We start from the raw sequence: 27,180 nt of genomic DNA, 5'->3' as shown, positions 1-27,180 counted from the left end.
ATGTTTAAGAGACCACATTTAATATTCCTGTTTTGTTGCACTGTAGTAGTTGTTACATTTACTTTGATTAGGTTATTATGTATGACACCTCTATTAGGTTTTACCTTAACTTGTCCTTGGGCAGACACAAACACCGCTAATATTGGGTATTTTATTGGGTTCGGGATTCCTATGGATGACTGCCTAGGAGAGAGCGCAGAGAAGCGTGTAAGACTGCGACTCCGCCTCCTGGTCTCAACTCCAGTTTGTCATGGATTAAGTCCACAAAGCCCTGAAATGTTTGCCAAAATGAGATCGGCACCTTCCAAAGTAGGATGAATGCCGTCTCTCTTAATCAGACCAGGTTTTCCCCAGAAGGCTGTCCAATTATTTACGAAGCCCACATTGTTTGCTGGGCACCACCAAGACAACCAGCGCTGAAATGATGACATGCGGCTATACATGTCATCATTGATCAGATTGGGGAGGGGACCAGAGAAGATTACGGTGTCCGACATTGTTTTAGCATAACTACACACCGACTCCACATTAAGTTTGGTGCATTCTGATCGGCGTATACGAACATCATTACAGTTTATTTTCCTTCCTGCTCCTGTTTGGTGGATACCGCTAGCTGAGATAGCAGTAGTTTGATGTGGTGTCTAGACAGTTGTGTTAAGTTAATTTATTTAGTTCAGTCCTTTTGTCTTTTGCCTTGTCTTGTGATTTCCTGTTTTATTTTGTAGTAACCTTTCCCTCTCGTTTCAGAGCATTCCTGCCCTGGTGTGTTTTTCCCACCAGTGTGATTGTCAGCCCCTCCCTTAATTGTTGCCACCTGTGTCCCCTTACCTAGTGTGTATATATAGTCTGCGTCTCCCTTTGTCTTGTGTCAGTTCGTCTTGTCTCGTCAAGCCTGCCAGTCATCCCTTGATCGTGTGAAGTATATTTTTGATAGTCATGTAGATGTTTTTTGGTTTAGAGTTTTTGATCCTCCAAGTGAGCGTTTTGTATTTGACCTTAATTAAAAGACCTTGTTAATTCTAATCTGTTTCTGGTGTTGTGCATTTGGGTCCTGAGCCTCGTGACATTCTTAACAGTACGAACTGACCAAAGAATGGACCCAGCCGACCCAGACAGGTTCAGAGCAGCTCTGCGCTCACAAGGCACGCTTTTGTCTCAGCATGACGATCAGCTGAAATCAATTGACCAGGGAGTGAGAGAATTGAGTGGTCGTCAAGAAAGCTTCCAAACATCTGTGAACAGCCAAGTAAACCACCTGGCAGATCAGCTTGTTCGTGTCCTTGCCCACCTGGAAGCTGGATCTCAAACTGTTTCCGCGGCTGCACCCCTGCCTGAGGCTGTGATCCAAGGACCTACTTCTTCTTCATGCTCTCGTCTCGCATCTCCAGAGAAATTCTCCGGTGACTCAGGTGACTGTCGTCCTTTTTTAGTCCAATGCGACCTGCATTATCAACATCAGCCTTCTGCTTTTCCAACAGACCAGTCTAGAATAGCTTTCATGATAACACACTTGACTGGTAGAGCAGCAGCGTGGGCTACAGCAGAATGGGCTAGAGACTCTCCCCTTTGCAGATCACTCGGACTGTTTACTGATTCCCTTAAAAATATTTTTGATCGTACAGCGCCAGGGAGAGAAGCGGCTAAAGCTCTAGTTCAACTCAAGCAAAGAAATCAAAGAGTGTCTGATTATGCCATAGAGTTTAGGACAATAGCAGCAGACAGTGGCTGGAATGATCTGGCCTTGCTGGACGCCTTTGTAAATGGACTTTCAGGCCTTGTCAAAGATCACTTAGTCCCATTAGATCTTCCAGAAGATTTAGACTCTGTGATTGCTCTGGCTATACGAATAGATAATAGGCTCTGGGATAGACAAAAAGAAAGAGAACATCCTGCAGTTCGTTCACCAAGCTCCAGGGGGCCTCCTCGTGGCATCCGGATGAGGGAGGATTCGTTTCCAGGGGTCTGGATCAAGCCTCCTTTGACAACGCCATCCACCACATCAGAGGAACCCATGCAACATGGCCGAGCAAGACTTTCACTGGAGGAGCGGGAACGGCGCCTCCGCCAGGGCCTGTGTTTCTACTGCGGGCATCGTGGACACCTGATGGCCGCTTGCTCACTAAAAGACGGGGCTCCCCAGGCAAGAGGAGGGCGCTGGTGAGCCGACTAACTTCTGACTACTCTCCTCGTACGCTGACTCCTATCCAAGTAAAATTAGGTAAGAAAACCTTAACACAGAATGTTCTCATTGATTCAGGAGCAGACGAAAGTTTTATGGACTGGAATTTTGCCAAAAGCTTGAACATTGTCACCATGCCCTTAGCTCAACCTTTAAATGCCAGTGCCCTTGATGGAAGATTATTGTTTCAAGTCACTCACCACACAGAACCCGTCCAGGTTATCATAAATCACAACCACACAGAATTCATGACATTCCATTTATTCGACTCCTCACAACACCCTATGATTTTAGGCTTCCCATGGTTGAAAAGACATAACCCTCACATTGACTGGCGTTCTGGTAGGGTGAAGGGTTGGGGAAGAGAATGTAATCATACATGTTTGGTTTCACCAGGAGAAGTTGAAGGGCTGTCTGTAGGAAGGGTTACTTCAGGTAGTGAGGTGGAGACGAAGGAAGTAACTCATGACCATGCCTCTGACTTACCAGACCTGCCCAATGTTCCCTCCTGTTACCACAACCTGAGGGAGGTTTTCAGTAAGACTCGGGCCTCTACGTTGCCTCCTCATCGACCTTATGACTGTGCAATTGACTTACTACCGGGTGCCCCCATTCCCAAGGGACGTCTATACTCAATTTCTGGTCCTGAAAGACAATCTATGACGGATTACATTGACTCATCTCTGAAGGCGGGCCTCATTCGTCCATCGTCATCTCCTGCTGGCGCCGGATTTTTCTTCGTGGGTAAAAAAGACGGATCCCTCCGACCCTGCATAGACTACTCTCCCCTGAATGATATAACGGTAAAAAACAGGTACCCTCTCCCCCTCATTTCCACTGCTTTTGAACTGTTAAAAGGAGCTAAGATCTTCACTAAACTTGACTTGAGGAATGCCTATCACTTGGTCAGGATAAGGGAGGGGGACGAATGGAAGACTGGATTCAATACCCCCAGTGGCCACTATGAATACTTAGTAATGCCATTTGGGCTAACTAATGCTCCTGCTGTATTTCAGGCTCTTGTGAATGACGTGCTCAGACAATATTTGAATCATTTTGTGTTTGTCTACCTGGATGATATATTGATATTCTCTCCTGATGAAGAGTCCCATGTTCAGCATGTCCGCCAGGTCCTCCAAGGCCTTCTGGAAAACCAACTATTCGTGAAGGCGGAGAAATGTGAATTTCACAAGACCACTGTCTCATTCCTGGGCTTCATCATTGCTCCGGACCAGGTCAAGATGGATCCAAGCAAGGTCAGTGCTGTCGCAAATTGGCCCACACCCACCAACAGGAAGAAGGTACAGCAATTTCTCGGTTTTGCTAACTTCTACAGACGTTTCATAAGACATTTTAGCTCCATAGCTGCACCTCTCCACTCACTCACCTCAACCCATGTTCAGTTTTTGTGGACTCTACAGGCCGACAAAGCTTTCCAGGAATTGAAAAGACGGTTTACCTCTGCTCCTGTTCTCATCACTCCTGATTCACTACGGCAGTTTGTGGTGGAGGTGGATGCTTCCAATGATGGAGTTGGGGCTGTGTTGTCACAACGTTCAGCCAAGGACAGCAAACTTCACCCATGTGCTTTTCTGTCACGTAAGTTAACACCTGCTGAACGCAACTATGATGTAGGCAACAGAGAACTTTTGGCAGTCAAAACAGCGCTTGAGGAATGGAGACACTTTCTGGAGGGGTCAGAGCAACCATTCATAGTCTGGACGGATCATAAAAATCTTGAGTACATCCGAAAAGCTAAGAGACTGAACTCACGTCAGGCAAGATGGGCTTTGTTCTTCACTCGTTTTAACTTTTCCTTGTCATTTAGACCCGGTTCACAAAATGTCAAGCCAGATGCACTCTCTCGTGTTTTTGATCCTGAACCCTCGGCAAAGGAACCAAAGCTCATCCTTCCACTAAACTGTGTGGTTGGAGCGGTAACTTGGCCAATAGAAACAGAGGTGAAACGAGCTAACGGTGAGAGCCCGACACCTAGGGGTTGCCCCCCAAATAGGTTGTTTGTTCCTCAAACTGTGCGTCCTAAGGTCATTCAATGGGCTCACACCTCGCTGCTCACCTGCCATCCTGGGGTAAAAAAAACCATGTACGTCATCAAGCAACGGTTCTGGTGGACATCTATGGAGAAGGATGTCAAGGAGTATGTGGCCGCCTGCACCATCTGCGCCAGGAATAAGACCTCTTCCAGGCCCCAGATGGGTCTGCTCAGGCCGCTGCCTATCCCCAGTCGGCCCTGGTCCGACATCTCAGTGGATTTTGTCACCGGACTGCCAGAATCCAAAGGTAACACCACCGTCCTCACGGTGGTGGATAGATTCTCTAAAATGACACATTTTATTGCTTTGCCTAAACTGCCATCGGCCAAAGAAACGGCTGAAGTGTTGTTGCACCATGTTTGTCGTCTCCACGGTTTTCCCAAGGACATCGTGTCAGACCGGGGTCCTCAGTTTGTCTCCCGTTTCTGGAGGGAGTTTTGCAGCCTCATCGGGGCCTCTGTCAGCCTCTCTTCCGGTTACCATCCCCAATCAAATGGACAAACGGAGAGACTGAATCAAGAACTGGAAACCTGCCTCCGGTGCCTGGTGTCCCAAAACCCAGCTTCTTGGAGTAAACACCTCACGTGGGTAGAATACGCCCACAACTCATTGCCTACCTCTGCCACCGGATTGACCCTGTTCCAGTGCGTCTACGGTTACCAACCTCCCATGTTCTCAGAGACAGAGAAAGAAGTCATGGTTCCCTCGGCACACGCACTGGTCAGGCGCTGTCATGGCATTTGGGCTTCAGCACGTCGGGTCCTCCTTAGGACTTCGGCCCGCATGAAAAAAGCGGCTGATCGGCATCGCCGTCCTGCACCTGTGTACAGACCGGGTCAGAAAGTGTGGCTATCCACCAGAGACTTGCCCCTGAACGTAGTCTCTAGGAAGCTGGCACCAAGATTTGTAGGCCCATTCACTGTGGAAAAGTGTATTAACCCTGTGTCTGTTCGTTTGCGCCTGCCTAGATCACTCAGAGTCCATCCAACATTCCACGTAAGCAAACTCAAGCCGGTCAAGGAAAGCAAAATGGTTCCCGCTTCCAAGCCCCCCCCTCCTCCCAGGCTCATTGATGGAGGTCTGGTCTACACTGTCAAGCGTCTGCTGAAGGTCAGAAAACGAGGAAGGGGTCAGCAGTTTTTAGTGGACTGGGAGGGTTATGGACCGGAAGAGCGGGAATGGATCCCGTCTAGCTTCATCGTGGACCAGAACCTGATAAAGGATTTTTACAAAAGCCATCCTGAACTCGCTGGGCCGTCCGGAGCCGTCCGTAAAGGAGGGGGTACTGTGGTGTCTAGACAGTTGTGTTAAGTTAATTTATTTAGTTCAGTCCTTTTGTCTTTTGCCTTGTCTTGTGATTTCCTGTTTTATTTTGTAGTAACCTTTCCCTCTCGTTTCAGAGCATTCCTGCCCTGGTGTGTTTTTCCCACCAGTGTGATTGTCAGCCCCTCCCTTAATTGTTGCCACCTGTGTCCCCTTACCTAGTGTGTATATATAGTCTGCGTCTCCCTTTGTCTTGTGTCAGTTCGTCTTGTCTCGTCAAGCCTGCCAGTCATCCCTTGATCGTGTGAAGTATATTTTTGATAGTCATGTAGATGTTTTTTGGTTTAGAGTTTTTGATCCTCCAAGTGAGCGTTTTGTATTTGACCTTAATTAAAAGACCTTGTTAATTCTAATCTGTTTCTGGTGTTGTGCATTTGGGTCCTGAGCCTCGTGACATTCTTAACATTTGAGCTCTAGCTCCTCTTTCTTGGATGCTAAACTCTGCACTTTGTCTGTGGTTTTCTTGTGATGGAACAAAACATGTATTTTCCAGGTAGGCATTGTGTGGTATGGGGTCTCTGGGTTGTCTTCCATAGCGTCTTTTACAGACTTTGGTAAAGCAGCCCACACTGCTGATTTGAACAGGTTGGCGTGCGTCTGATCACTGGCATGGTGCGCCCCTGTTATGTCTCTGTACTCTCCTTCTACTCTATTCAGGAAGGCAGAGCAGTCCTCCCCATGTTTCAATGCGAAAGTGATTGTTTTTGGCTCTGTGGGCCACTTGGTTCGGACTGCATCACCTAACTGGGTAATTAGAGCGGTCGTTAGCTGTACCTCGTTCACCCTTGTTTCAGTCTGAGCCCTTCTCTCTACTTCCTTTTGTCCTTCTTCCACCCATTCTTTCCAAACCTCGCGACGTACATCTGGGATTTTGAAGCCTAGTGCTTCTTCTCTCGCAAATTTGCCTTCCATTTTCTACTTTTCCTTATCTTTCTTTATTAGATTCTCTGGTTGCTAGCGTCTTTTGCTAGTCTTCTACCTTTTCTTAGATACTAGGGCCTCGCCTAGTTTTACACTGTGCTATGGCTACTGGTACGGCGACCAGTTTTACACCTTCCTTAGATACTAGGGCCTTGCCTAGTTTTACACTGTACTATGGCTACTGGTACGGCGACCAGGTTTACACCTTCCTTAGATACTAGGGCCTTGCCTAGTTTTACACTGTGCTATGGCTACTGGTACGGCGACCAGTTTTACACCTTCCCTTAGATACTAGGGCCTCGCCTAGTTTTACACTGTGCTATGGCTACTGGTACGGCGACCAGTTTTACACCTTCCCTTTGGACCGCGGCGGATCCTCATAAATTACGGGTTTCACCCGCTTCTCACCACAGATTTGTTTATGCCCTTGTTGATCTATTTAGTGCACACAATTTTATTTACGTTTTATCTTTACTTTTAGCTGAGACAATTATTTCTGCCATTTTCAGACAATCCTAAAATGTTGTGGTATTTCAAACACATCTATTTGTTGTAACAGGCAGATGCTTACCTTGATTCTGAGTTACCCGGATTTTTGATTGTGTGAGATGGTTTCTTGTAAAAGCCGTAAACTCAATGTTTTTTGGTGTCCTCTCAGAAGGTCATCGGTGTCCAGACTACCTGCTCTAGACCATCACGTCGGGGTCACCAAGCTGTTGGAGTCTACCGGACCAGGTCCGTCCTCCGCGCAGATCGTTTGGATATGGCTAGAGCGGGGTCGCTGTCCGGATCTGCCGATGACCGTTCTTAGTTCTGAGGGAAAAGGAATTGTGTCCTAGACACTATTCTCTGTTAGCTGTACAAAACTAGACTTTGCACTCCAATGGATTGTTTCTTCAAATAAACACTTTATTACACAGTTCAACAAAGATACATCAATCTGATACTATACCACAAAGCGCCTTGGACTCCTTCTTGAGTTTTCACCGTGACAAGCTCGTCAGTGAATCCCAGTCGAAGAGAGCCTCGAGTACTGAATACATCCTGCTTATATACTGTTCCTAGCGGAGCCCCCACCTTCGCTGCTTTCTTGTGGTGTAATCTGCCGTTGCTACCCTAGCAACTCTTAGGTTAGCCTTCGGCGCGCTTTTGTTACTTCCTTATTTGCTTTCACTCACTTCCTTATCTGGTTTCACTCACAAGACTGCCCTTGTGAACTGTTGCGCCTGCTTGGTGGGTGATTTAGTGTGAGAATAATGAGTTCTGCAACCTTGTGGCTTATCAGTTTGGACATAACAGGATGCCTCTGTTCTTAATCTGGTTGACCCCGCGTTTTTGTTGCACACAGTATTCACATAGTATATTTCCACTGAGGCTTCTCAGCAGTTGGACTTTAACACAGTACTGTACTTTTCCACTCAGACAGCTCAATGTCTTAGCTTTTCCATGATAGGCCCACTATATCTTATATTCACTGCCACATTTGCCTTATCTTTATCCTTCATGTACTTGCCATCGGTGTGTATGGACAATCCTCTTATGAACATATGTTGTCATGAGCTTGAAGAGCTTGAAAATAAACTGTTCACAGACGACTTGGATTGCATATGTTTACACAGGGAATTCGACACTGTGGTGTTAGAAAAAGCTGTATTGAGAACAGCACAGTCAAAGTGTCCGTTCAAAATGATTTCCGTTTAGCGCAATACCGCATCAGTTGCGCAACTTGCGCCACTTATGTGACAGACAAAAGAGTATGTGACACAGTGGCGTAGCTGTGGGTGGGCCCGGGTGGGCCTGGGCCCACCCACATGCACGTCTGGCCCACCCACAGCCAATCAGCGCTTCATAGCGCAGAGCCGGGAAGCCCAGAAGGAAGTGCCACAAACTGCAGTTCATCTAGTGGCCGACAGGGGATGGATGCAAAAAGGAGCAATTCCCATAGACCCCATGTTAAAATGCCCAACTTTACAGCAGAAATAAACATGTTTCTAGCCTGGATCCAATAAAATGTATTCTGGATATAGTTAGATTCCACCTTCATGACAATGGAATAGGGAGTGCATTTTTTTACCGTGAGTTTTTATAGTAAGTAAAGTAACTTTAAGTAATTTCTTCTTGAGGTCTGCAGTTTAGCGTGTTCACATTTGCTGAATATGAAAACACTCAGTGTGTGCCCACTGTGCGACTGTCAAGGATAAACAACCTGTGGCCCCCGATATATGTCGTATGTATTATTGCTACACAAACATTACATTGCAGTTTAAGTGTCGCCAACTCCGTTTCTAATATGCAAAAAGACAGCAAAATGCGTCTGATTATTTTTAGTATTTTAGATCTTTCCAATCCAGACAAGAGATCTCTCTCCCCCGTCTGTGTGCGAGGGGGCGGGGCAGTTTACACACGCAGCTGCTACATGCAGCAACACACACACACACAGAGGAGATTGCGGAGAGAACGCGCTTCGAGGTGTGGTTAAACTTTACCCGCCGTCTCGATGTGGACAATGCTCGTTACCAATAGTGCAATAAGAGTTTAGCATGTAAGGGCGGTAACACGAGCAATTTGTCTAAACATTTAGCAAAAGTGCACCACATTCAGACGGAGAAATGCACCGGGTTCGACTGTCTTTCTAGTAGCTCTGTAGCCCCATCCACGAGTAACGTTTCCACGTCAGGTGTTATGTATGCTAGAAGCAACACACGAGTTAACTCCATTATACAAACATGGGTTAATGATTAGAGGTAACTGAGTTATTTATTTTGTTAAAGTTTCAGCTATTCTGTTTACAGTTCTGTCATCAGATTATTTAATACGATTTGTTAAAACATTGTTGTTTCTTTTGATGTGAAATATTATGTATTTAATTTAAATAAAAAGCAATGTTAGTTTTGTTCACAATTTGTTTAGTTAGTTTACCTTGTTTTTTTCTCCAAAAGAACCGAGAAAAGTACTGTTAAAGGACCGGGTTGATAAGCGCTATCGATAAAAGTAGTAGTACCGTTAAAGCCTTAACGATACCCATCCCTATGTGGATGTCAGTTTTACACACATTCTGAGGCCGCCGTGCCTATGTTTTTTGTTTTCACTGCTAATTTATGCTTATCTTCTATTAGTGCATTAAAAAATCATTAATGAAGTTTCAGCTCAGACCCCACGCTTAATATGTCTCCCCCTGGCCCACCTACATTTCTCCAGGCCCACCCACACAATAATTCCTGGCTACGCCACTGATGTGACAGACAAGAATAGTCCATTATAATGTTTAACACTTAATGTGGAGAAAGAGATGTCCTGTATGGGTTGATTGTGCGTTGATCCCCACCGGCATGTAAACAAATACATAATGCTGCGCTATACTTTGTGGCCTCACCCAGTTGCATAGTGACACTTATTGTTTAGGTGTCTTTTAATAAGCAGGTAGTCCTATCATTAGCTAGAACTAGCTGGATCTGATCGATATGGACATAAACGCGAGTAAAGTCTAATCTGGCGGGAGAGAGAGATCAGCTGCTGCTGACGAGTCGACACGCAGCTCTGCATGATCACATGCAGCGGTGAGCGGACAAAACACACTTCAGGTTAGAATATCACACGTAGCTATTTTAATTACCTCTCAAACTACCTAAACTAGTTATAGATATGTTTAGTTTTACTGTCGGGTCACTCATTACTGATCCGCGAGCTGCATGATACTGACGGGCTGTCAGGAGAAGGAGAGAGCGCTCCGTTTATTATTCCCATGTTATTATTCCCGTGTTATTATTCCCGTGTTATTATAAATTACTGTACACTTTTGAATAGTTAATCTACTATGATTAGTTTGTTTAATATCGAATCATATCAATTTGTTTTAAAGCACAATAAATAACAAAGAAGACCTTTGACCGGCACTTTTCTCATTTTGTTGACCGGCGAACAAATATTCTAACGGGAACTCTGGCACATACGTCAATTTGTCCTCGACACCAAACGCATAGTTCACGTCACTTCCGGTAAAATAAGTAATGTGACTCGTCAAAATGGCGCCGCCCACAGGGTTGATGTTATTTCGGTAATTAATCAGCTTAAAATCACTGATAACATCATCGGATTAAAAAAAAAAAGAAAAAAGACTGGCAGAGACTGGTCTGTTTTATCGGATGATAATTATTTAAAAATGCGTGTCATGAGGATGTCCTCCCTTTAACTAATGATGACACTCTGTTTGACTCGACATCCATGTTCTATTTGTTTTACTTACTTTTGTTGTATTACTACTGCTATTGTTGAAATGCTGTATATTTTATTGGGTGGGTTTGGGGAATTTTGACCTCATGCTTTGTTGCCTTCTGAACGGTTTGTTCTTAACCTAAGTTAAGCACTTTGTGACGTTGTTTTGGAAAGTGTTGTATAAATAAAGTTATTAGGGCCCGAGCACGAGAGTGCTAGGACCCAACGGCGTCCTAGCACGAAGTGCAAGGATACCTATTGTTATTCGTGGTATTATTAGGGCCCGAGCACGAAAGTGCTAGGACCCAACGGCGTCCTAGCACGAAGTGCGAGGATCCCTATTGTTATTCGTGGTATTATTATTAGGGCCCGAGCACGAGAGTGCTAGGACCCAACGGCGTCCTAGCACGAAGTGCAAGGATACCTATTGTTATTCGTGGTATTATTAGGGCCCGAGCACGAGAGTGCTAGGACCCAACGGCGTCCTAGCACGAAGTGCAAGGATACCTATTGTTATTCGTGGTATTATTATTATTATTCCATATTTCAATGCTTATTTTCAGGCCTTTAGGATGCTGAGAAAGTTGTATAATTTTGCACAGATTCCAGAATCGGTGAAAAATTTGATATTCTGGAGTCAATGTGTTCAAATTGTCCAACATGCTCTCTAGCGCCACCTATGGCCATTTCCGTTTTTGGAAAGATGTACAAAGTCGCACCGTAACTCCAAATGACCTGAAATTTTTCACACTTACTCGGGTGGACCTGCTCTACATATAATGTCCAAGTACCCGTAAGCTCCGCCTACTTTATTTTTTTTTAAATTAGCATAATTTGAAAAACAGTTAAATATTCACTTAAATTTCAAATTTTGGTTTTTCAACACCAAACTCAGTATACAGTATAGCCGGAGGGTCAGACACATTATCGTAGGAAATGAGCATGTTCAGTTGATAAATGTGGTCGTCATTACTCTAAATGTCTTCGCAAAAAGGTGGGGCTTAGATAGAAATGCTCATAACTCATCAACAATGTACCAAAAAAACACACATTTTGGTGCTAAGGTTCAGTCTGTATTGGGGAAGAAGCACAAAAAGTAATTTCCATTTTGGACTATAGGGGGCGCCAAAAACATGACAAATGTCTAACTCATGAACTGATGGACGAAATATTTTTCTTTTTTTGTAGACATACTCTGGGGATGAGTATGGACTTATATTCAAAGTGTCACAACGAATGACAAATGTGGGCGTGGCCTGTACTTTTTTTTTTATGACGATGAGCTAAAATGGTTTTCGTTACGCAAAAATTCGTACACGAGTCACAGCCCATGACCTTTTCCATAATGTAAAAAAAAAACGTACATTTTCAAATAAACTGCTCACTAGCGCCCCCTATTGTGTGGTAGTCGCATATAGTTTCTCAGAACTTCACGATTGTTGGCACAGATATTCCTCATGGAATTGCGGACATATTTGTACATACATTCCATTAGCCCCGCCCCCCAAAAAGTCGGCCATTTTGAAATATGTGCGTTTTTTATGCATTTTAAGCACATTCGTGCGGATTCCTCCTAGGGGAATGATCGGAAAAATTCCAATCCAAGACACGTTCAGCCCCTATCCAATATGATACTTAATGGAGAAGAACATTTTTGATAGCTCAATCGTGGAGGTCGTAAGCTAACAGCGAATACACCATTGTTGACGATTTACATGTCGCAAATTACTCCAAATTACTCGGATATAGTTAATCCGATATTCACGAAACGCTGTATACATATTGCTATTATGATTGCACACATATTTCAAATTGCCTTCCATTAGCCCCGCCCCCCAGAAAGTCGGCCATCTTTTAAAATGTGCGGTTTTCAGCCATTTTACGCACGTTCTTGCGAACTCCTCCTAGGGGAATGATCGGAAAAAATCCAATCCAGGACAAGTTCAGCCCATTTCCAATGTGATGCTAAATTGCGAAGGAATAGTTGATCGCTCAAACGACGACTTCGTAAGCGAATGGAGAACTTTCCATTTTTGACGATTTACATGTCACAAATTACTCCAAATACTCGCGTATACTTTTTCCAATATTCAGGAAACGCTGTATACATATTACTATTATGATTGCACACATATTTCAAATTGCCTTCCATTAGCCCCGCCCCCCAGAAAGTCGGCCATTTTGAAAAATGTGCGTTTTTCAGCCATTTTACGCACGTTCTTGCAAACTCCTCCTAGGGGAATGATCAGAACAATTCCAATGCAGGACAGGTTTAGCCCCTATCCAATAGGATACTTAATTCAGGAGCACATTTTTGAAAAATTACTCGTGGAGGTCGTAGGCTAATAGCGAATACACCATTTTTGACTATTCACATGGCGCAAATTGCTCCAAACTGGTCGCATATAGTTTTTCCGATATTCACGAAACGCTGTATACATATTGCTATTATGATTGCACACATATTTCAAATTGCCTTCCATTAGCCCCGCCCACCAGAAAGTCGGCCATTTTGAAAATTGGCCGTTTTTCATGCATTTTAAGGACATTTCTGTAAACTCCTCATAGGGGAATGATCGGAAAAATTCCAATCCAGGACAACTTCAGCGCATATCCAATGTCATGCTACATTGAGAAGGAATAGTCCTTCGCTCAAACGGGGAGCTCGTAGGCTAACGGAGAATGTACCATTTTTGACCAATTATATGTCAGATAAGCTACTGAGGCCTGCCTGTTTGCCTGGCACATCAACTCTCACACACACACACACACACACACCTACTGTTTGTCCAACAACACCCTTTGCTGGCGACATATTCATTACAACAGACACCTATACACTCGCTAACCCTAACTCTAACCTAACCCTAACCCTAACCAACCCTAACCCTAACCCTAACCTATACACTCGCTAACCCTAACCCTAACCCTAACCCTAACCAACCCTAACCCTAACCCTAACCTATACACTCGCTAACCCTAACCCTAACCCTAACCCTAATGTTTATTTGTAGATATCTCCTAAAGCCTACAAATAAAGTGTGACATGTAGGCCTGTTACATTTGTTATTGAGCCATATATATTATACACACTGTTCTGCTTTCTGCACTGACCTCAGCAGCTGTTCTCACTGTAACATCACCTAACATCCAGGGGACATGTGATTAGTGAGTAAACAAACGGTAAAGGGCAGAAAGTCTGATGCACATTTGATCATCTCAAATAACTTATAATCACAACGGGAACAGTTTGCAGAGCTGTGCTTTGTTGACAGAAGTCCAGCCATGCGTCACACCTCTTTTAAACATCACTGTTGGCTGAAATCGTCTCAGGAGAATACTTCAGTGTACCCTCGGTTATAGCTCCTCCAGAGACACTCCTCTCTCCTCTAAATCAGTGTATTCTCGGTTACGGCTCCTCCAGACAGCCTGACTCGATAATCGATCCTCGACGACCCTTTTGAGAAATTTGTTTTCCTTCGACATCCGTTTCCGGGTCGCTGCCGGAGCACCTGGGAGTCTGGGACGCGAAAATTATAGAAATGAGAAACGGCTCATTTCCCAGGACTCGCGCACGTCTGCTTGACGCCGGGACGACCTGCCGCCCTCCCCGACAGGCGCACGGACGCGAGGGCCCGCTCATCACTGCGCGCACAAGTGCGACCGCAGTTTTAATTAGGGCCCGAGCACGAGAGTGCTAGGACCCAACGGCGTCCTAGCACGAAGTGCAAGGATACCTATTGTTATTCGTGGAATTATTCTTATTTTTCTGCTGGCGTTTCCTGTTTTTGAGGCCTTTAGGACGCTGAAAAAGTTGTATAATTTTGCACAGATTCCAGAATCGGTGAAAACTACAATATTCTGGACTCAATGTGTTCAAATTGTCCAACATGCTCTCTAGCGCCACCTATGGCCATTTCCGTTTTTGGAAAGATGTACAAAGTCGCACCGTAACTCCAAATGACCTGAAATTTTTCACACTTACTCGGGTGGACCTGCTCTACATATAAGGTCCAAGTACCCGTAAGCTCCGCCTACTTTATTTTTTTTTAAATTAGCATAATTTGAAAAACAGTTAAATATTCACTTAAATTTCAAATTTTGGTTTTTCAACACCAAACTCAGTATACAGTATCGCCGGAGGGTCAGACACATTATCGTAGGAAATGAGCATGTTCAGTCGATAAATGTGGCCCTCATTACTCTAAACGTGTTCGCAAAAAGGCGGGGCTTAGATAGAAATGCTCATAACTCATCAACAATGTACAAAAAAAACACACATTTTGGTGGTAATGTTCAATCTGTATTGGGGAATAGGCACAACAAGTACTTTCCATTTTGGACTATAGGGGGCGCCAAAAACATGACAAATGTATAACTCATGAACTGATGGACGAAATATATATATTTTTTTTTAGACATACTCTGGGGATGAGTATGGACTTATATTTAAATTGTCACAACGAATGACAAATGTGGGCGTGGCCTGTACTTTTTTTTTTATGACGATGTGCTAAAATGTGTTTCGGTACGCAAAACTTGGTACACACGTCACAGCCCACGACCTTTTCAAGAATGTAAAAAAAAAACGTAATTTTGCTAAAATACTGCTCACTAGCGCCCCCTATTGTGTGGTAGTCTCATAGTTTCTCAGAACTTCACGAATTTTGGCACAGACATTCCTCATGGAATTGAAGACATATTTGTACATACATTCCATTAGCCCCGCCCCCCAACAAGTCGGCCATTTTGAAATATGTGCGTTTTTCAGCCATTTTAAGCACATTCTTGCACACTTCTCCTAGGGGAATGATCGGAAAAATTCCAATCCAGGACACGTTCAGCCCCTATCCAATATGAAACTTAATTGAGAAGCACATTTTTGAAAAATTACTCGTGGAGGTCGTAAGCTAACAGCGAATACACCATTTTTGACGATTTACATGTCGCAAATTACTCCAAACTTCTCGGATATAGTTATTCCGATATTCACGAAACGCTGTATACATATTGCTATTATGATTGCACACATATTTCACATTGCCTTCCATTAGCCCCGCCCCCCAGAAAGTGGGCCATTTTGAAAAATGTGCGTTTTTCAGCCATTTTACGCACGTTCTTGCAAACTCCTCCTAGGGGAATGATCAGAAAAATTCCAATGCAGGACACGTTTAGCCCCTATCCAATAGGATACTTAATTCAGGAGCACATTTTTGAAAAATTACTCGTGGAGGTCGTAGGCTAACAGCGAATACACCATTTTTGACTATTCACATGGCGCAAATTGCTCCAAACTGGTCGCATATAGTTTTTCCGATATTCACGAAACGCTGTATACATATTGCTATTATGATTGCACACATATTTCAAATTGCCTTCCATTAGCCCCGCCCCCCATAAAGTCGGCCATTTTGAAAAATGTGCGTTTTTCAGCCATTTTACGCACGTTCTTTTAAACTCCTCCTAGGGGAATGATCAGAAAAATTCCAATGCAGGACAGGTTTAGCCCCTATCCAATAGGATACTTAATTCAGGAGCACATTTTTAAAAAATTACTCGTGGAGGTCGTAGGCTAATAGCGAATATACCATTTTTGACGATTTACATGTTGCAAATTACTCCAAACTACTCGGATACAGTTGTTCCGATATTCATGAAACGCTGTATACATATTGCTATTATGATTGCACATATATTTCAAGTTGCCTTCCATTAGCCCCGCCCCCCATAAAGTCGGCCATTTTGAAAAATGTGCGTTTTTCAGCCATTTTACGCACGTTCTTGCAAACTTCTCCTAGGGGAATGATCAGAACAATTCCAATGCAGGACAGGTTTAGCCCCTATCCAATAGGATACTTAATTCAGGAGCACATTTTTGAAAAATTACTCGTGGAGGTCGTAGGCTAACAGCCAATACACCATTTTTGACGATTCACATGTCACAAATTACTCCAAATTACTCCAAACTACTCGCGTATACTTTTTCCAATATTCACGAAACGCTGTATACATATTGCTATTATGATTGCACACATATTTCAAATTGCCTTCCATTAGCCCCGCCCACCAGAAAGTCGGCCATTTTGAAAAATGGCCGTTTTTCATGCATTTTAAGGACATTTCTGCAAACTCCTCATAGGGGAATGATCGGAACAATTCCAATCCAGGACAACTTCAGCGCATATCCAATGTCATGCTACATTGAGAAGTAATAGTCCTTCGCTCAAACGGGTAGCTCGTAGGCTAACGGAGAATGTACCATTTTTGACCAATTATATGTCAGATAAGCTACTGAGGCCTGCCTGTTTGCCTGGCACATCAACTCTCACACACACACACACACACACACACACAACACACACACCTACTGTTAGTCCAACAACGCCCTTTGCTGGCGGCATATTCATTACAAAAGACACTCGCTAACCCTAACCCTAACCCTAACCCTAATGTTTATTTGTAGATATCTCCTAAAGCCTACAAATACAGTGTGACATGTAGGCCTGTTACATTTGTTATTGAGCGATATATATTATACACACTGTTCTGCTTTCTGCACTGACCTCAGCAGCTGTTCTCACTGTAACATCACCTAACATCCAGGGGACATTTGATTAGTGAGTAAACAAACGGTAAAGGGCAGAAAGTCTGATGCACATTTGATCATCTCAAATAACTTATAATCACAACGGGAACAGTTTTCAGAGCTGTGCTTCATTTGACAGAAGTCCAGTCATGCGTCACGCCTCTTTTAAACATCACTGTTGGCTGAAATCGTCTCAGGAGAATACTTCAGTGTACCCTCGGTTATAGCTCCTCCAGAGACACTCCTCTCTCCTCTAAATCAGTGCATCCTCGGTTACGGCTCCTCCAGACAGCCTGACTCGATAATCGATCCTCGACGACCCTTTAGAGAAATTTGTTTTCCTTCGACATCCGTTTCCGGGTCGCTGCCGGAGCGCCTGGGAGTCTGGGACGCGAAAATGAGAGAAATGACAAACGGCTCATTTCCCAGGACTCGCGCACGTCTGCTTGACGCCGGGACGACCTGCCGCCCTCCCCGACAGGCGCACGGACGCGAGGGCCCGCTCATCACTGCGCGCACAAGTGCGACCGCAGTTTTAATTATTTTTTTTCTGCTGGCGTTTCCTGTTTTTGAGGCCTTTAGGATGCTGACAAAGTTGTATAATTTTGCACACATTCCAGAATTGGTGAAAACTACAATATTCTGGACTCAATTTTTTCACATTCTTCTAAATGCTCTCTAGCGCCACCTATGGCCATTTCCGTTTTTGGAAAGATGTACAAAGTCGCACCGTAACTCCAAATGACCTGAAATTTTTCACACTTACTCGGGTGGACCTGCTCTACATATAATGTCCAAGTACCCTTAAGCTCCGCCTACTTTATTTTTTTTTAAATTAGCATAATTTGAAAAACAGTTAAATATTCACTTAAATTTCAAATTTTGGTTTTTCAACACCAAACTCAGTATACAGTATCGCCGGAGGGTCAGACACATTATCGTAGGAAATGAGCATGTTCAATTGATATATGTGGTCGTCATTACTCTAAATGTCTTCGCAAAAAGGCGGGGCTTAGATAGAAATGCTCATAACTCATCAACAATGTACCAAAAAAACACACATTTTGGTGGTAAGGTTCAGTCTGTATTGGGGAAGAAGCACAAAAAGTAATTTCCATTTTGGACTATAGGGGGCGCCAAAAACATGACAAATGTCTAACTCATTAACTGATGGACGAAATATTTTTCTTTTTTTGTAGACATACTCTGGGGATGAGTATGGACTTATATTCAAAGTGTCACAACGAATGACAAATGTGGGCGTGGCCTGTACTTTTTTTTTTATGACGATGAGCTAAAATGGTTTTCGTTACACAAAAATTCGTACACGAGTCACAGCCCACGACCTTTTCCATAATGTAAACAAAAAACGTACATTTTTAAAAAAACTGCTCACTAGCGCCCCCTATTGTGTGGTAGTCGCATATAGTTTCTCAGAACTTCACGAATGTTGGCACAGATATTCCTCATGGAATTGCGGACATATTTGTACATACATTCCATTAGCCCCGCCCCCCAAAAAGTCGGCCATTTTGAAATATGTGCGTTTTTTATGCATTTTAAGCACATTCGTGCGGATTCCTCCTAGGGGAATGATCGGAAAAATTCCAATCCAGGACACGTTTAGCCCCTATCCAATATGATACTTAATGGAGAAGAACATTTTTGATAGCTCAATCGTGGAGGTCGTAAGCTAACAGCGAATACACCATTGTTGACGATTTACATGTCGCAAATTACTCCAAATTACTCGGATATAGTTAATCCAATATTCACGAAACGCTGTATACATATTGCTATTATGATTGCACACATATTTCAAATTGCCTTCCATTAGCCCCGCCCCCCAGAAAGTCGGCCATCTTTTAAAATGTGCGGTTTTCAGCCATTTTACGCACGTTCTTGCGAACTCCTCCTAGGGGAATGATCGGAAAAAATCCAATCCAGGACAAGTTCAGCCTATTTCCAATGTGATGCTAAATTGCGAAGGAATAGTTGATCGCTCAAACGACGACTTCGTAAGCGAACGGAGAACTTTCCATTTTTGACGATTTACATGTCACAAATTACTCCAAATACTCGCGTATACTTTTTCCAATATTCAGGAAACGCTGTATACATATTACTATTATGATTGCACACATATTTCAAATTGCCTTCCATTAGCCCCGCCCCCCAGAAAGTCGGCCATTTTGAAAAATGTGCGTTTTTCAGCCATTTTACGCACGTTCTTGCAAACTCCTCCTAGGGGAATGATCAGAAAAATTCCAATGCAGGACAGGTTTAGCCCCTATCCAATAGGATACTTAATTCAGGAGCACATTTTTGAAAAATTACTCGTGGAGGTCGTAGGCTAACAGCGAATACACCATTTTTGACTATTCACATGGCGCAAATTGCTCCAAACTGGTCGCATATAGTTTTTCCGATATTCACGAAACGCTGTATACATATTGCTATTATGATTGCACACATATTTCAAATTGCCTTCCATTAGCCCCGCCCACCAGAAAGTCGGCCATTTTGAAAATTGGCCGTTTTTCATGCATTTTAAGGACATTTCTGCAAACTCCTCATAGGGGAATGATCGGAACAATTCCAATCCAGGACAACTTCAGCGCATATCCAATGTCATGCTACATTGAGAAGGAATAGTCCTTCGCTCAAACGGGGAGCTCGTAGGCTAACGGAGAATGTACCATTTTTGACCAATTATATGTCAGATAAGCTAATGAGGCCTGCCTGTTTGCCTGGCACATCAACTCTCACACACACGCACACACACACACACACAAACACACACACCTACTGTTAGTCCAACAACGCCCTTTGCTGGCGGCATATTCATTACAAAAGACACTCGCTAACCCTAACCCTAACCCTAATGTTTATTTGTAGATATCTCCTAAAGCCTACAAATAAAGTGTGACATGTAGGCCTGTTACATTTGTTATTGAGCGATATATATTATACACACTGTTCTGCTTTCTGCACTGCCCTCAGCAGCTGTTCTCACTGTAACATCACCTAACATCCAGGGGACATGTGATTAGTGAGTAAACAAACGGTAAAGGGCAGAAAGTCTGATGCACATTTGATCATCTCAAATAACTTATAATCACAACGGGAACAGTTTGCAGAGCTGTGCTTTGTTGACAGAAGTCCAGCCATGCGTCACGCCTCTTTTAAACATCACTGTTGGCTTAAATCGTCTCAGGAGAATACTTCAGTGTACCCTCGGTTATAGCTCCTCCAGAGACACTCCTCTCTCCTCTAAATCAGTGTATCCTCGGTTACGGCTCCTCCAGACAGCCTGACTCGATAATCGATCCTCGACGACCCTTTAGAGAAATTTGTTTTCCTTCGACATCCGTTTCCGGGTCGCTGCCGGAGCGCCTGGGAGTCTGGGACGCGAAAATTAGAGAAATGACAAACGGCTAATTTCCCAGGACTCGCGCACGTCTGCTTGACGCCGGGACGACCTGCCGCCCTCCCCGACAGGCGCACGGACGCGAGGGCCCGCTCATCACTGCGCGCACAAGTGCGACCGCAGTTTTAATTATTATTATTATTACAATAATTTATGACAAACGCTTGAATTTGTGAGGTCGGAACCAGAGAGCGGTTGGTATTGTTGAATCTTGCTTGAAACATGACTGAAACTAATCATCCATTATAAAAATATCTGATTTATTTTTCATAGCACTTTATCAATTCATTGTTTCCTCTTCAAAAGAACATAATATAAGCATGAATTAATTGTGTTAGGAGATGTGCAATACGACTGTTGTGAAGATATTCATATTTGCCACCTAAAACAGCAGTGTGTATGGTTTCACAATGTGACGTACCACGACAACTTCATCAAAACAATGAGAGAAAGGTCTACAATCCGTCCAGGGAACTAGAAACATGATGGGCTTTTCAGAGTTATCTTCTTATTTTTAAATTTCTAAATATATCTTAGTGAAATATATTATATACTGAGATATATACTCACAAGAACTCTGAGTGTTAGAAAAACAATAATTATAAAAAAAATGTACTGGTCTATGAGTCAATATAACATTTGTAATATTTGTAGAGGAAACTTCTGTGTAGCTATGCAGTGGGAGTCACCGACTCAGGAAGGAGACACGGGAAGAGCAGTAGCTTTGATGTCAAACACATGATGGTTTATTTGGAGTTAACGGCCGGAGGATTCACATCACAAGTCCAAGAGTCAGAGGTTCTGACTCCACGGTAGAGTTGCCACGTCAATTCTGAAGAACTCTACCCCAGACCCCTGTATTTAGCTAGTTCAGAGAGCATCATCAACATGCTGCATAACAAGATAGAATGATAACACCTCTATCAGCTGACGCCAACAGGCAGGAACAGGGAGACAAAACACTGAGAGCACAGCAGCCAAGGTTACAGGTGCCTGTGCTCAGGACAGTTTGAACTGATACACTGGGTCAAAGTTATGGGCCTTGGAAAATATTTCCACAACAGTTTCTTCCTTTTTATCAATTTTGATAATCTAAAGTTTCTTTCTTTTTATCAATTTTGATAATCTAAAACCCTTAGTCTAATAATATTTAGTTCAATACTTAAATCAATGGGAATCTTCAGATTTGAGTGTGGACTTACACAACATCAATTACATCAATAACAATCACATTAAGATTGAAACATTAAATCACAATGATTGATACAGCCAATCATAATAGGAAAAATCATCTCTCATTAGTGTTTGATCATCTTTTGTCAAAAGCATAATAATGAACACACATAAAACACAGGTGCACAATGGCTAAATATTTGTTTTTAAACTAATATATTTTATCATTTACCATTAGTTAATTTCATTCATCAAACTATAAAATCAAAACCAGCTTGCCGCTTTAAAGATTTACTTCAAGGCAATCACTAGTCAAAAGCATTTTAAAACTCAGGATCGTAAGAGATCCAGCTAAAAATTCACAGTTAGAGTATATAATTCACACTGGTGATTTGATCAATCTGTAATCTGCAAAAGTGCAGTGTCCTCAATTTTAGGATTACTTTTACGTTTACTTAAATACGCTTTAGTCAAGAGTAAGGCACTTAGTGAAATCAATACATTCATTTTAGTCAAGTACATTGTTCAAATATTCAAAGACGTTTGTAAAAACCTGGAAAGGAAGGATTAAACATTTTTAAACCTTGAATTATTACATTTGTGAATGCTACCACTGATCTGTACCAAATTAAGTCTATCAAGTATTCCTATTAGCCATACTTACCTGAGCTACTTATGGTACTTGGAAAGGATTCTTCTGTGTTTATCTAATGTTGAGAATATCAATTTCTTTAAATTATACTTCTCTAATTTGAGGATCAAATATGCTACATAATTGTTATATGAAATATTATAAATATTTGTTTTGGGCCAAAACTGAAATTAATCCAGTACTTGAAACATCATTGTAGGTCTTTCTATGCATGGATAATACATTAAAGAGTAGTGTTGTTAAGCCTGATTGCTGGATTCAAATCCACTAGAGTGCATGTACCTATCCAGAGGGGAGCCAGAACTTGATAGAGCTTGTCGCCGCACAACCAAATGTAATCTTGTGGCGAGCTAAACCCCACATCACTGGGCCAGGCCAGTTGTATTGCTCACGGTTGCGTTATCGTTTTCCCAGGCGAGCCGTCATCACGAGGTGGGAATGCTCCATGGGGTGTGTGTGTGTATTCCTTCGGTCGATTTTGTGACACGGACAGTCAGACTCCGCACACCGGTAACACAAACGAGGAACCAGAGGGCATATGGAACCGCTCAGCTGGCACTTGCTTGTGACACCTTGTGTGTAGTGTGTTTTGGTGTATGTAGTGCAAGTGTGGTGCAAGTTGGTGATTAGGACACATCACTTGTTGTCATCTACTTTTGTTGGTGATTAGGACACATCACTTGTTGTCATCTACTTTTGTTGGTGACTAGGACCTTGCAGTGGCTGGCGTGGACCCACGTAGCTCTCTCTCTGACCCTTGGCCTTCAGAGCTGTCCTACTGTAGTTATTGGGTTAACACTTGATAGGGATGTTTTCCTGAGTGCAGACAACTCAAGGTAATGGATTAGCACATTATCATTTAAATACAAAAATAGGATAGGCCCCTCAGAATTATTTGGGAGCCTTCCTGAGACATGCACATGCATAAATGTAAGGTTTGTGTTAGTCATTTAACATGCAAGAATCATAAACTCATCAGTCCAAAGTAGAGAAATGTTATTGTAATTTAAAGGTGAGCTAGTCCCTGTGGATATCACCCCTTCTCAATGATTCTAAATGTTATATTAATTCACCATTTACCGTTTGATAACATATTAGTTTATCAGAAATATTTTCCTCTTCCATAAAACAGGTTTGAGAAATAAATGTTCCAATATAAAATCAATTACTCAATATAATTGACACTTCCCACCCTTTTCTTTCATTTGTCTCATATGAAATAATAACTTAGGAGTCTATTTAAGCATGGTGTAATCTATTACTCGAGAAGACTCAGTATCACCTGTGTGCAGCTTACAAAAAAACAAACAATTGTGAGAAACATATATTATGCAGGAACTGTATACCTTTGTTGAAAAACAAAGCATATCTGATTTGGGAGGAAAAGCTTCATCCCCCTTAACATCTGAGTCACTACTGAAGGCATAGCATAAATGATAGTGGGTGTCTGAGGGTGTTTTTACTGAGAAATGTCAAACACATTCAAAACCTTACATTTGAAAACAGGTTTGCATTCCTCCACTTAAAATGACGTTATCATTGGAAACAATAAAAGATAATTGTTTTGATGTAGAATCTATCAATTGAATTGTTAGAGCAGAACAGAATGGTCGTATTGTAGCCTGAGTACCGTGCAGCCTTCAGTTTCACCAGGTGGAAACATTGTCCATATAATGTGAATACATGTAGAACTAGACATTAAGAGGCTCCTGACATTAGGCCTATTTAAAAAATAGTAGGGGCTTTTAACAGCTTGCCAACCTACAGGCATCCTCTGCATAGCAGTATGAATAGCCTTAAAAAAACAACCCACTCTGCGGTAACGAGAGTCATATTTCTGAACCAAATGCCCTAAGTTAAGCCGTTAGTCCCATCTGACTGACCCAAGGGTTGGTGCTGGTGTGACCGGGAGGCTTCCAGGTGTTCAAAGCGGATGTCAAGCTTTCAGTTCATGGCTTGGTGGGGGGAGTGGCCCACGTGAGACAGTATTGTTCAGTCTGAGGAGCGGCATTGTCTCTGGAAGCAGGTAATGGTGTCCATTCTCAGACCAGACCATTAATGTCATTTCATGTAGAGCAGCCATAGCATCTCTGTGACTGCACTCAGCCGGACTGTCAGAACTGGGTGACTCTTAGTGAAGCCGTCCAAGGCCATAGACAGAATGGAACCACGTACCAACAAAAGGGACACAAGGTCATCAATGTCTCTCTTTACCATTGGCCTAATTACACAACAAATTAGTGGGAAAAATGTGGAGCACTAATCCATCATGTGAAATGTTGAGTTAATCTAAATAATTCCTTATGGGTTGAAATCAAATTAACATTAGAACTAAAGTCAGTCAAAATTGGACTTTGCACGGATCCGAATCTAATCAATACACCATTTCCCCAGCTCTGTAATGAAAAGGATAAGAAGATTAGGTACATTACAGGAGTGTTAAAACACCCAAACATGCACACTTATCTTATTCTAGTAGAGATTAGAGGACAAGGTATAATGTTGTGAACAAAATGATCAAGTCAAAGTTATTTTGTTTATTATATGTTATGTACCACATTTAATTTAATAATTAATCTTTAATTACTAATAACTTTAAAGAAGGCAACAATTTACAATTTGGATGAAGTGATTACTCATCCAAAGTGTGTGTGTGTGTGTGTGTGCTTGTCTGCCCAAGGTTTAAAACATTTGGGACAGCACAGCAGTGAGAATGTTATGAGAACCAATCTGTTGTTTATACTAAACTCGAAGGAAGCTAGACTGGAACATTTTAAATAAATCAAAACACTTGCACATTAATTACATACATTTCACATTTAGCTCGAGCTGGGTTCAATACTTTTCTTTATGGTATTTAAAATTGGGCTCGAGTAGAACCCCTGGATTTGGCTTGCAACACAAAGTGATACTGATCTCTGTAAGACTTGGAAGTGTTATGATTCAAAGTGTGGGCCTGTGAAAGAGAGGCCCTTGGAAAACAACACCTATTTTGTAACTGTAATTACTTATTTTAAAGAAATTGCAACATTATACTTTTAAAGAATTGCTCAATTAATTTAACATTTATTATGCACACAATAAAAACTTCAACAAATATATTGATCCTGGCTTAACCAGCAACCTTTACTCTGTTGTTCATAAGCTCGGTTTCAGAAAACTTGTCAGTAGTTTAACAACTATTTTAATTTTAGTATTGTCTATAGGGACCAATTGGTTGATACTAGAAATAATTTGGAGCAGTTTAATAAAGAATGTTAAACTATTTTTAAAACTGTAATTGAACTTCAACTTATATTAATTACCTGATTCCAGTGGCCAGTTGGAACAGAATAATTAACACAGTTTCCATTTTGCTGCAACAGCGCAAAAGGTTTCAACAACAATTAGTATTATGTCTGAGTCTTGTTCTGTCTTATCTGCTTTGTTTCGGAATGTGTTCAATACATTACGTTTTTATTCATTATTACTATACAATACATAGATTAAGAATAAATGAAACAAATAATACAACATTGACCTACAAAAACAGATTTTGCAACCCTGATCTCCTCAGGCAGGTCTCTGAGGGTCTCGGGGCGCAGGACGGGGCATAGGGTTTATACAAGGTCACAAAGATATCTTAACATACCAGCAATACCATTTAAGAATGGATTCTTAAAGCAATATAATCTTCTTTTCGTCTTACACCTAGCGCTCACCCTGAACAGTGGGCTTCTTGTTTACATTTTCCCCTGCACTCAGAGGCAGGACATAAAAACACTCTTTTTATTTTTCTCAGGTCATTTACTTTTGGTGAGATAATTAAAGTTTAGTTCATTTTACCCTGTCTATGGACTGATTAATTATTGTTACAAAACATACACAAGACGGCGGGACAAACCAATATAGACCCCCATACAAACAATCAGACAAACAAAACATGAACTCTTAATAAACACCAGCGCGACAGCAAAGCTCTTCAGCTCAATTTAGTCCGGATTTTAGAGATCTTAGAGGGGGTGGGAATTCTCTCCAGTGCGGCGTCTTCTCACGCCTCACCCTTGCATACAAGTGATTTATCGGTGCCTGAAAGCCATCCAAGAGCGGTAACTAGCTTATCCTCTTGCGACAACCACTAGGCTATTTGTTTCTAGTGGCGCTGTGCCCCCCCGATCGGAGCCCACAGACTTTTCCCCTGCCCTTTCTATCCAAACAACAGCTCAGTTGACTGTAGTCCGTACGACCAGCCTATATACACTTGCTATCGAGTTCACCTCAAGGTGAAACACAGTTTGCCTATGCTTGCTTGCCACTACACACCTCTGATCAATTAGCCTATAATTGTATGTATGCACTCCTGACCGCTACCTGCTCCAGAGAGCCGTAGCGCATCGGGTGATGCACGCACTTCGCGCTGGCCCGTCTAACCATGAGAAAAGCGGTCCTAAACAACGAGTGCTTTTAGACCGTCCCGTTTGAAGAACGGCGGTGCCGTGAGTTAAAACCTATAGGCAATAAGCTGTGACTTTCTCCCTCTCAGCCTGCACTGCTCCAGCCCCACACAGGGAGGTTTTACACACACACGCAAGGCTGCAGCTGGAGCCGTGTTTTTACAGAGAGGTGATAGCAGTAAATATCTCTGGCTGCTTATTTTCAACTGCTATGTTT

Source organism: Gymnodraco acuticeps, unplaced genomic scaffold (assembly GCF_902827175.1).
Source record: "Gymnodraco acuticeps unplaced genomic scaffold, fGymAcu1.1, whole genome shotgun sequence".
Taxonomy (NCBI): Eukaryota; Metazoa; Chordata; class Actinopteri; order Perciformes; family Bathydraconidae; genus Gymnodraco; species Gymnodraco acuticeps.
This window is presented reverse-complemented; position numbering follows the sequence as displayed.